Genomic DNA, 11,740 nt, shown 5'->3' with positions numbered 1-11,740 from the left:
TCTTCGTTATTAAACATTCGCACATAAATAAGTAACATAATATTCAGTACTTACTTTTAAAAGTTTACTCTTCAGCCGCCCCTCTTCCGCTGTTTTTTTTTCCGGCAAAATTATCCACACCCACTGCCGCACTATGCATTCTGGGATATGTTGGGCCACGAAGTCTACACCGCCACATCCTTACAACTCAATGAAATGAAGGACACATTTGAGGGCCGCATTTCGAGCAGCCTTTGAATTGGGACAGCCTTCGTCGCGTCGCTGTGAAGTAATTGGCCTTAAAATGCGGCCTTTAAGGCTGCAGACCCTGAATTGGGATACAGCCAGTGGGTGTTTCTGAGTAGCTTATCTGCTTAGCAATTTAATTAAAAAACTTTTAAATACATTCTTTTTTCATATAATCTTAACGTGCTTCATCCGAAGCACACTTTCCGTGTACTCACTACCTAATTTATAGCCAAAGTATTTACTCACTGTCTGTCATGAGATTTATTTCAAGAGACACTTCTTCAGCTGAAAGTCAGAGAGTGGAGACACACACGCTGCAGATTTTACTTGCAAGGGCGGTCACAGAGTGCTCACATCAGAGTGGAGGCCCTGTGAAGTGCGCGCTCTGTTCTTGCACTTGTCTTTATTTATACACAAGAAAAATGAAAACATTTGTTCAGTGGAATGTTGATACGTGAGCATATGCGTATGTGATTGTGTGTGTGTGTGTGTGTGCGAGGTCAGCACTGCTTGTTCAACTTCTTACTATCGCTGTGGGAAGATTCAGATAAAAATATCAGAACACGTTTTATAAAGAACAATCAGTTCTAAACAATGAAAAGAGCAATCAGTTCTAAGCAAGGAAAAGGTCATCATGCAGTATTCTATCACATGTAAACTTTTATCATTAAAAGCTTATACTGACTACTAAGTACAATTTTCCATTTCCATTGTCTCTGTACTGTTTCACTAGCTTAGCTTAGCTCGTAGCCGACTCGTGAGCAGCATGGCTACTTCACCTGTCCCTCCTGCACTTTCTTCCTCATTGTGTCAGATGTTTAGTTACTCCTCGGCCTCCTTTAGCAGTAACGATACTTGTAACAAATGTAGCATATTTGCAGCTCTGGAGGTCAGGATTACTGAATTGGACATGTGAAGCTAGAGACACCAGCAACTAGGGATGGGTATCGAAACCCGGTTCTTGTTGAGAACCGGTTCCCACTGTTTCAATTCCTTAGAATTGTTTGCCATTTTTGCAAACGATTCCCTTATCGATTCCAGTCGACCGGAATGACGTGACCACGTTGCGGAGCGTCATTTACCTGGCAGGAAACACGGCGCCTAAGCGGCTCAAATGCTCAAAAGTTTGGTTATACTTTACGAGAACGGATGACAACAGGGCAACTTGCAATACTTGCAAAGTAGATATTTCATTTAAGGGAGGAAACACTACGAATATGCAAAAGCATTTGCTCACAAAACACGTGATAACCTTAAATGAATGTCGTATTTTTCATTCCGCTCCGGACTCGTGAATCTCAACCCAGCAGTAGCGCTAACGTTTGCACGTTTGCCAGGATAGACGAATGTCACCGAGCAGTGACTAAGTTTGTGGTCAAAGGCTGCCACAGCAGATGCCCCGATTTTTGGTAAGTGAATGTGTTTAATTGTAGGCAGGGACAGAGTCCAAAAAGGCCCAGACGGACAAGTTCGGGGGGCCGACCCGGAGGCCGACGGCGCCGGAGGCCAAAACAGCACAGTTCCGGGGGCCGACCGCGTAAAAGGCAGCGGCAGTGGGGCAGGTCCAGAGGCCGGCCATGCAGTAGGCAGTGGCGTGGAAACAGTTCCGGGGGCCGACCGTGCGGACGGCAACAGCGGCGTGGAAACAGTTCTGGGGGCCGACCGTGCGCACAACAGCGGCGGTGACAATGCAAGTCCGGAGGCCGGCCATGGTGGCGAAGACGCCCAACATGCGGCCTGGCAGATGACCGACGAAGTTGAGGCGGCAGTTGGGGACCTGACGGCTGCGTGGCCCCTGCAGCACCAGGTGAGACGGAGGCTGGACCAGACGAGGCTGAAGCGGAGGCTGGGCCAGGCGAGGCTGAAGCAGAGGCTGGGCCAGGCGACGCTGATGATGCTGAATCTGGACCAGGCGACGGCGTGGGTGAAGCAGAGGCTGGACCAGGCGAAGCTGATGATGCTGGAGCTGGACCAGGCGACGGCGTGGGTGAAGACACGGAGGCTGCAGCTGGCGAGGATGAAGACACGGAGGCTGCAGCTGGCGAGGATGAAGACACGGAGGCTGCAGCTGGCGGCGGCGTGGAAGCTAGAGACGGAGGCGCTGCAGCAGGCGGCGGCGTGGATGAAACTGCTGCTGCAAGCGTGGATGAGGCTGCTGGTGGAGCAGCTGGTGGCTGGACGGGCTCTTCGGGCCCTCCAGCTGACGAGGAAGAGGAAGAAGGCTGGACGGGCTCCTCGGGCCCTCCAGCTGACGAGGAAGCGGAAGGAGGCTTGACGGGCTCCTCGGGCCCTCCAGCTGATGAGGAAGCAGAAGGAGGCTGGACGGGCTCCTCGGGCCCTCCAGCTGACGAGGAAGCGGATGGAGGCTGGACCGGATCCTCGGGCCCTCCAGCTGACGAGGAAGCGGAAGGAGGCTGGACGGGCTCCTCGGGCCCTCCAGCTGACGAGGAAGAGGAAGGAGGCTGGACGGGCTCCTCGGGCCCTCCAGCTGACGAGGAAGCGGAAGGAGGCTGGACGGGCTCCTCGGGCCCTCCAGCTGACAAGGAAGCGGAAGGAGGCTGGACGGGCTCCTCGGGCCCTCCAGCTGACGAGGAAGCAGAAGGAGGCTGGACGGGCTCCTCGGGCCCTCCAGCATGGGCCTCTGGCAGGGACAGAACAAAACCAGCAGGCACACGGGCCTCTGGCAGGTACAGATCAGAACCAGCAGGCACGGTGGCCTCTGGCAAACACATAGCAGACTGCAGCTGCTCAGGCAGCGACAGCCGGGTGCAGTCCTCAGCTGGCTTATTAACCTCCAGGGGTCCAGAGTCTGCTGGGGGCTTAAACCCAGCCTCTGGGGAGGCCCTGGAGTGCATCTCAGTCTCAGAACTAGCCCGCTCTTGAGGAAAGTTTGCAAGATTGTTTGGTTTGTATCTCTGCCTGGAACGAATGGGTGAACAATAGTTTCTTTCGGATTGAACTGGCCTAGCTGGTTGTACAGGAGGAGTTGGTGAAGATGATGGCTGAACAGGTGGCTGTGCTGAGGGCGACTGAAGTAAAGGTTGAGACAATAATGGTGGGGAAGTTGGAGACTGAACGGAGGATAAGGCTAATGATTCTTCTGCCAACTGGGCTACTGACTGGGCTATGGATTGTAACATGGTTTGTAATAAGTCTGGCTGTGACTGTAATTGAGCTGTGGATTGTGAGGCTGAATGTGGTGGAGGTGGCAACTGGGCTTCTGGCCGGGCGGCTAACTGGGCTTCTGGCCGGGTGGCTAACTGAGCTTGAGGCGATAAACAGTCTTTGTCCTGTGCCGTACATAACATTACCCCTGAGTAAACAGTCCCACAGTTCAGACCAATAATATTGTCCTGTCCACTCACCACAGCCGGCCGCTCAGAAATCCCCAGGTCCGACTGTGGCGAGGAGCGTCGGCAGTGTGAGCGCCGTTTCCCCCTTAAAGGCTGGACCGACGGGCCGGGCAGAACATCCTCTGTCGGACCGGGCAGTGAAGCATGAGTTGCAGGGTGGGTGGTAGCAGCCGGGGGGTGAAGACGGAGCTCGTTCAGAATGAAATTCTGTGCGAGTGGGTGAAGTGAGCTGAGCAGCCAGGGGAGACCAGAAACCAAGCGCTGTAGCCGATTAGCCACGGCTTGGCGAAATTCTCTCCCCTCGTGCTCCAGCCAAACGTTAATTAATTTGTCCACAGAGTAAACAATATCCTCCCGGAGCTCCTTGGGCGGGTTGAATGCTGCTGGGTCCATAGTGGCCGGTTCGTACTGTCACGGCTGGGAAGGCGAGCCGTGTGGTGTGGAGGAAGGAGGACCCAAGATGCAGGCAGTGGATGAAAATGCTAGTGAAGTTTATTTACAAGGTCTAGTGGCAAACAAGCAGTGGGGCATGACAAATAACTGAAGACACCTAAACTGGGAGAACTAAAAATAACAGACCTGGGAGCATACGACAAAGGGATGAGAAGCAGAGAGACGCAGATGAGGAACAGGACACTGTGGAACACAGGGTAACACAGACTGATACGGAGTAACACAGACGAACCGGCAACAGGCAGGAGAACACACAGGGCTTAAATAAACACACCAGCAATCAGGGGATGAGAGACAGGAGGGCAACACGGCTGGGAGGAATCAGAGCTGACGGGACAGGGGAAACGTAAACTGAACACACTCACATCAGACAGAGACCTTCACAATAAAGCAGGAAACTAACAGACAGAGAACCAGACAGGACACTGAACTTGACAGGCGGACTCATAAGTAGACACAATAACACCATGGACAGACAGAGGGAACACAGAGAAGTGGGAGCCGGCAGGCAAAGAACAGAAACCTAACAAATGGCAAAATCACAACAGAATACATACTCGGAATGAACAAAAGCATAAGGAAACACAAAACACTGAGTCCTCAGACTCAGGACCATGACAGTTGTGTAATTGCTACAGAATAATTTATGTTATACTTTGTTATTGCTACAGAAGAATATTTATTTTATTATTTTACATTTACAATTTTTTTTCCTGGGGACCCTGTGACACCCCATTGAAGAGCCGTAGGCTGGATCTCTTAAGATCTCACTGCTGGGTTTGTAAGGCCATGTTACTCCTAAATTTCTATCTTGTTCAAAGAGAAGATATAAAACAAAGTTCTAAGCTAATCAACCTTAGTGTTCTCCTTTTTTAAAAAGAAACGATAAGAGAATCGATAAAGAATCGAATCGTTAAACAGAATCGAAAATGAAATCGGAATCATGAAAATCTTATCAATACCCATCCCTACCGGCAACCATAGTCAATTGTCTTCCGGGGGCCAGAGCAGGCGACATTGAGGGAAATTTAAAACTGCTGGCTAAGGGTAAACGTAAATTCAGTAAAATCATAATTCACGTCGGCACTAATGACACCCGGTTACGCCAATCGGAGGTTACTAAAATCAATATTGAATCGGTGTGTAACTTTGCCAAAACAATGTGGGACTCTGTAGTTTTCTCTGGTCCCCTCCCCAATCAGACCAGGAGTGACATGTTTAGCCGCATGTTCTCCTTAAATTGCTGGCTGTCTGAGTGGTGTCCCAGAAATGATGTGGGCTTCATAGATAATTGGCAAACCTTCTGGAGGAAACCTGGTCTTGTTAGGAGAGACGGCATCCATCCCACTTTGGATGGAGCAGCTCTCATTTCTAGAAATATGGACAAATTTATTAAAATTTATTTATTATTTGGGACCAGGAAGCAGAGTTGCAGTCTTACACGCCTCTCTGCAGCTTCTCTCCTCCTGCTACCCCCCCAAAACCCATCTCCATAGAGACTGTGTCAAATTCAAATTCAAATTCAAATTCAAATTTTTATTTGTCACGTACACAGTCATACACAGTACGATATGTAGTGAAATACTTGGACAACTGCTCGTGACCTAAAGAAAACAAAAAAGGAAAAGGCTATGAATAAGATAGGAAATAAATATGAAAAATTAAAAAGGGTAAATTTAACTAGGAAAGAATAAAATATAAATTAAGGTTAAAAATGAAATAACTGTACAACACACTGGGAAAGAATAAGATAAAATATATAAATTAAATTGAAAATAAAATAACTGTACAACAAAATACACAATATAGAACTATATAAGAATGTATGAACAAAATACACAAGAAGTATAAATAAATATATACACAATAACAGCAGCAGTGATTTAAGTGATGAAGTGAAAACAATGTCCAGAATGTCCAGTGTGTGTGTAAGAACTATATGTGTGGGTCAGTACTGTGTGGTGGTGTGATTGTGACTGAGAGACCGTATCGCCTGCGGGAAGAAGCTCCTCCTCAGTCTCTCTGTGTTGGTCTTCAGGGAGCGGAATCGCTTTCCTGACCTCAGCAGAGAGAACAGTCTGTTGTTGGGATGGCTGAGGTCCTTCACGATCTTCCTGGCCTTGGTCCAGCACCGCCTGCTGTAGATTGAGTGCAGGTCAGGGAGCTCGGAGCGGATGGTGCGCTCAGCTAATCGCACAACCCTCTGTAGAGCTCGTCTGTCCTGCATGGTGCTGTTCCCGAACCAGGTTAAGATGTTTCCCGTCAGGATGCTCTCTATGGTGCACGAGTAAAAGTTCCTCAGCACCTTGGAGGGCAGTTGGAAGTCTCTCAAGCGTCTGAGGTGGTAGAGACGCTGACGAGCCTTTTTCACCACGGAGTTGATGTGACAGGACCATGACAGGTCCTGCGTGATGTGAACTCCGAGGTATTTGAAGCTGTCCACTCTCTCCACTGGGCACTCGTTGATGACGGGGGTCTGGTAGTTCCTCTCCTGCTTAGTGCTGAAGTCCACTATCAGCTCCTTTGTCTTACTGACGTTTAGAAGGAGGTTGTTCCTCTGGCACCAGTTCTCCAGATTCCTAATCTCCTTCAGGTAGGCCGTCTCGTTGTTATCAGAGATCAGGCCCACCACGACGGTGTCGTCAGCAAACTTGATGATGGTGGTGGAGCTGGTAGTGGCCACGCAGTCATATGTGTACAGAGAGTACAGCAGGGGGCTCAGAACACACCCCTGGGGGGCTCCAGTGCTGAGAGTGGTGGAGGCTGAGACATGTCCACCCATCCTTACTGCCTGTGGTCTGCCAGTTAGGAAGTTGGAGATCCACTGACACATAGATGAGCTGAGTCCCAGATGCTCCAGCTTGGTGGTGAGTGTGGAGGGAATTATGGTGTTAAATGCAGAGCTGTAGTCTATGAAGAGCATTTTAACATAATTCCCCCTTCTAATGTCCAAGTGAGTGAGTGATGTGTGGAGGAGATGAGAGATGGCATCGTCTGTGGAACGATTTGGACGGTAAGCGAACTGTAGTGGGTCCAGTGTGTCTGGTAGTGAAGAAATGATGAAGTCTCTGACCAGGCGTTCAAAACACTTCATCACTACTGAGGTGAGGGCTACAGGGCGATAGTCATTGAGAGAAGCAGGGTGGGGTTTCTTCGGGACAGGAACAATGATGGACTCTTTGAAGCATGTGGGGATCACCGACTGAGATAAAGAGATGTTGAATATCTCCGTGAACACAGGAGCTAGCTGGTATGCGCAGTCTCTTAGGATACGACCTGGGATGCCGTCTGGTCCTGCTGCTTTCCTGGTGTTCACTCTCTTGAAGGCTCTCCTTACTTCATGCTCGGAGATGACGAGCACGTTTCCGGTGCTGGCAGTATCTTCCTGTCTGCAGCCGTTAGCGCCGCTAGCACTAGCATCGTTGGAGTCCTTAGCTGCAGCCTCGAAGTGAGCATAGAAAGTGTTCAGCTCGTCTGCCAGAGTCACGGCCGCGTTCGTCATACCGGTTGTTGGTGCTTTATAGTCCGTTATTGTCCTTAGTCCCCGCCACAGGCTCCTAGAGTCACTCTGTTGGAGTTGTGACTGTAGTTTCCTCCCGTAGCGCTGCTTCGCCTCTTTTACCGCCCTCCGCACGTTATATGACGCGGCTTTGTACGGGTCCATGTCCCCCGTCGTGAGTCCCGTGTTGTAGGCAGCGGTGCGGGATCTCAGAGCGTCGCGGATGGTTTTATCCACCCACGGCTTCTGGTTGGGAAACGTTGTGATAGTCTTTGTCTCCACGGTATCATCCGCTAGTTTCCCAATGAATCCCACAACCGCTTCCGTAAACACGTTGACATCATCATCGGAGCTGTTTCTGAACATGCCCCAGTCTGCGTCATCGAGTGCGTCCTGTAACGCGGCCACTGATTGATCCGTCCAGCGCGCGACCTTCCTCTGAACCGGAACTTCCTGTTTCAGCCTTTGTTTGTATTTTGGCATGAGGAAGATGGCGGCGTGATCAGATTTGCCAAACGGAGGGCGGGATTGTGCCTTGTAGCCATCCTTGACCGTAGTGTAGCAGTGGACCAGTGTCCTTTCACCTCTGGTGGGGCAGGTGATGTGTTGATAAAAGTTCGGCGCTGCGCGTTTGAGGTTGGCGCTATTAAAGTCCCCCGTCACAATAAGCGCAGCGTCCCGGTGTTGTGTCTGGTGCTGTGTGAGTGCCTCATGCAGCTCGCATAAGGCGGTGACCGTGTCCGCTTGTGGTGGAATATAAACGGCACTTATAATGACCGATGTAAATTCCCGAGGTAGATACAAGGGACGACACATGATGGACAGTAGTTCCAGATTTGGTGTGCAGGAGCGTGTGAGAGGAACAACGTTCGCACTGTTGCACCAGTTGTTGTTCACCATTAAACACACGCCGCCTCCCCTTGACTTCCCCGAGTCCCGTGTCCTGTCCATGCGGTGAACCGAGAAGAACTCGGCCGGCTGGATGGCGTGGTCCGGCACCGCTGGGTTCAGCCATGTCTTGGTGAAGCAGAGGAGATTGCAGTCCCGAATGTCTCTCTGGAACTTTATCCTGGCCCTGAGGTCGTCAAGCTTGTTCTCCAGTGACTGGACGTTGGCGAGCAGGATGCTAGGCAGAGGTGTGCGGTGTGCACGAGCTCTCAGCCTGTTCCTGACGCCGGCTCGCTTCCCTCTAGGCCGCCGCTGCTTCCCTTTGTTCTCCCTCAAGATCTCACTCGGCCAGCTCGGATCCGGAGTTAAAAACTTCGAATTGTGAGTACATTGTATACCAATAGAAACAAGAGTGTCACTGTCATACCTAATGTACCCAATGGTGATGATTTTGCCGATTTAGAAACGCTGAAAACTAACTTAAAAAGCAAAGACAAAGAAAAAGTGGTCGGAGCGGTCGTGACGGCAGCCGACCTCACCGGCGCCATCTTCTTAAATTCTTCAGCTCCCAAACAGACAAAAGACAAAATAAAAACCACCAATAAACAACTTAAACTTAAAAAATCACAAAGAAAGAACAATACAGTATCCACATCTTAACCAAAGAGTAAAACAGTGAAATGTGGATTATTAAATATTAGGTCTCTCTCCTCCAAGTCTCTGTCAGTACATGACTTAATAATTGATCAACAAATCGATTCACGCTGCCTTACAGAAACCTGGTTGCAGCAGGATGATTATGTTAGTTTAAATGAATCAACACCCCCGAGTCATTCTAACTACCAGAAATCTCAAAGCACTGGCCGAGGGGGCGGTGTGGCAGCAATTTTTCACACCAGCCTATTAATCAACCAAAGACCCAGACAGACTTTTAATTCATTTGAAAGCCTGATGCCTCATCCACCCAAGTTGTAAAACTCAGAAACCAGTCTTACTTGTTATCATCTATCGTCCACCTGGGCCTTACACAGAGTTTCTCTCTGATTTCGCAGACTTTTTATCTAATTTAGTTCTGAGCTCAGATAAAATAATTATTGTGGGTGATTTTAACATCCATGTAGATGCTAAAAATGACAGCCTCAACATGGCATTTAATCTGTTATTAGACTCAATTGGCTTCTCTCAAAATGTAAAAGAACCCACCCACCACTTTAATCACACTCTAGATCTTGTTTTAACATATGGCATAGAAACTGAACATTTAACAGTGTTTCCTGAAAACCCTCTCCTGTCTGATCATTTCCTGATAACATTTACATTTACAATAATTGATTACACAGCGGTGGAGAGTAGACTTTATCAAAGTAGATGTCTTTCTGAAAGCGCTGTAACTAAGTTTAAGAATATAATCAACCCACTGTTATCATCTTCAATGCCCTGTACCAACACAGAGCAGAGCAGCTATCTGAACGCTACCCCAACAGAGGTCGATTATCTTGTTAATAATTTTTACCTCCTCACTACGTACGACTCTGGATACTGTAGCTCCTGTGAAAACTAAGGCCTCAAATCAGAAGTACCTGACTCCGTGGTATAATTCTCAAACACGTAGCCTAAAGCAGATGACTCGTAAGCTGGAGAGGAAATGATGTGTCACAAACTTAGAGGATCATCATTTAGCCTGGAGAAATAGTTTGTTGCTTTATAAGAAAGCCCTCCGCAAAGCCGGAACATCTTACTATTCATCACTGATTGAAGAAAATAAGAACAACCCCAGGTTTCTCTTCAGCTCTGTAGCCAGGCTGACAAACAGTCAGAGCTCTGTTGAGCCAACCATCCCTTTAACGTTAACTAGTAATGACTTCATGAACTTCTTCACAAATAACATTTTTATCATTAGAGAAAAACTTACCAATAATCATCCCACAGATGTAATATTATCTACAGCTACTCTTAGTACCATTGATGTTAAGTTAGACTCTTTCTCTCCAATTGATCTTTCTGAGTTAACTTCAATAATTACTTCCTCCAAACCATCAACGTGTCTTTTAGACCCCATTGTAACGCAAAGTTATTTAAGGGCTAGTTTTATTGCAATGGGAGAGTTTACTGACTGACGCGCAGAAGAAATAGTTCTTTATGCAGCCTAGATGGTGTGAATGACAAGACCAGAGACTGCAATATCTTGTTGAGGAAAAACCAAAAATATATTGAATAAATGGGGGAAAGGGGAGATGGAACAAAATAATTAAAACAACACACAACATAAATAAATGCCCACAATTAATTAATAAATTAATTCTGTGATTTTTTTCTGTGCAAGAGTCCTTTTGTTAAGTGTCCTTTTGGTCCTTTGTTAAAGTTTCTTTTTTAAAGTTTGCTTTTAAGGAATTCCTCCTTAGGGTCCAGCTTCATGTAATGGGGAAATATGTCCGTAATCCAAAGACTGCAAAGTGGGGGAAAAGAGGGGAAAAAAGAATGGCCCATCCGGCTCGCCACTTCAATATGAAGAAGATCAATTCAAGGTGGGAAAAAAAACCCTGACCTGTAGGCCAGAAAAATGTCCATTAGCACAGCGGTCTCCAACCTTTTTTGCACCACGGACCGGTTTATGCCCGACAATATTTTCACGGACCGGCCTTTAAGGTGTCGCGGATAAATACAACAAAATAAAACTAGTACCGGTACCGAAAAAAAGAAGATTTATTCATAACACACGTGAAAAAACCCAGGAAAACCGAGTTAACGATAAAAACGATAACAAAATAACGCTGAAAACCGATAAAAACCCTGAAAACTATACATTTCACACATGAGCCTCAACTCTCTCGGGCCGGTACCAAACGACTCACGGACCGGTACCGGTTCGAGGCCCGGGGGTAGGGGACCACTGCATTAGCACATCAAGTTCAATTCAGTTTACCGGTAAACAAATACATTTTTCTGCAAGTCTATGCAACAATACGAATCATGAATTATCATCATCATCATCAGTCACAAATGTACAACAGTTAAATTATTAATCATCTTGGCTACGTAACTTAATCCATACATTCCAGTAGTGTTCACTACAAACAAATACAGAAACAACATTAAAGAAAAACAACTGTCTAACAGACAGCATAGCCGAATTCAAGGCAACACATAACAATAATCAGTCAATTGCAATTTGTTTCATAGAAAACCCATTTAAGTGCTTAAATAAATAAAAGTGTTAAAAAAAAAAACAGCTTTCGAACCGGAGTTCTACTTGCGGTGAGAACGCCGCCGAACAAAGTAATTTTTTAATCGCGGAAACGATCGACTCTTTACTGACAAC

This window comes from Diplotaxodon limnothrissa, linkage group LG16 (genome assembly GCF_057381915.1).
Source record: "Diplotaxodon limnothrissa isolate DT_005_m linkage group LG16, D_limnothrissa_male_GT1.1, whole genome shotgun sequence".
Lineage (NCBI taxonomy): Eukaryota > Metazoa > Chordata > Actinopteri > Cichliformes > Cichlidae > Diplotaxodon > Diplotaxodon limnothrissa.
The sequence above is the reverse complement of the archived record's forward strand: the minus strand, read 5'-3'. Positions refer to the sequence as shown.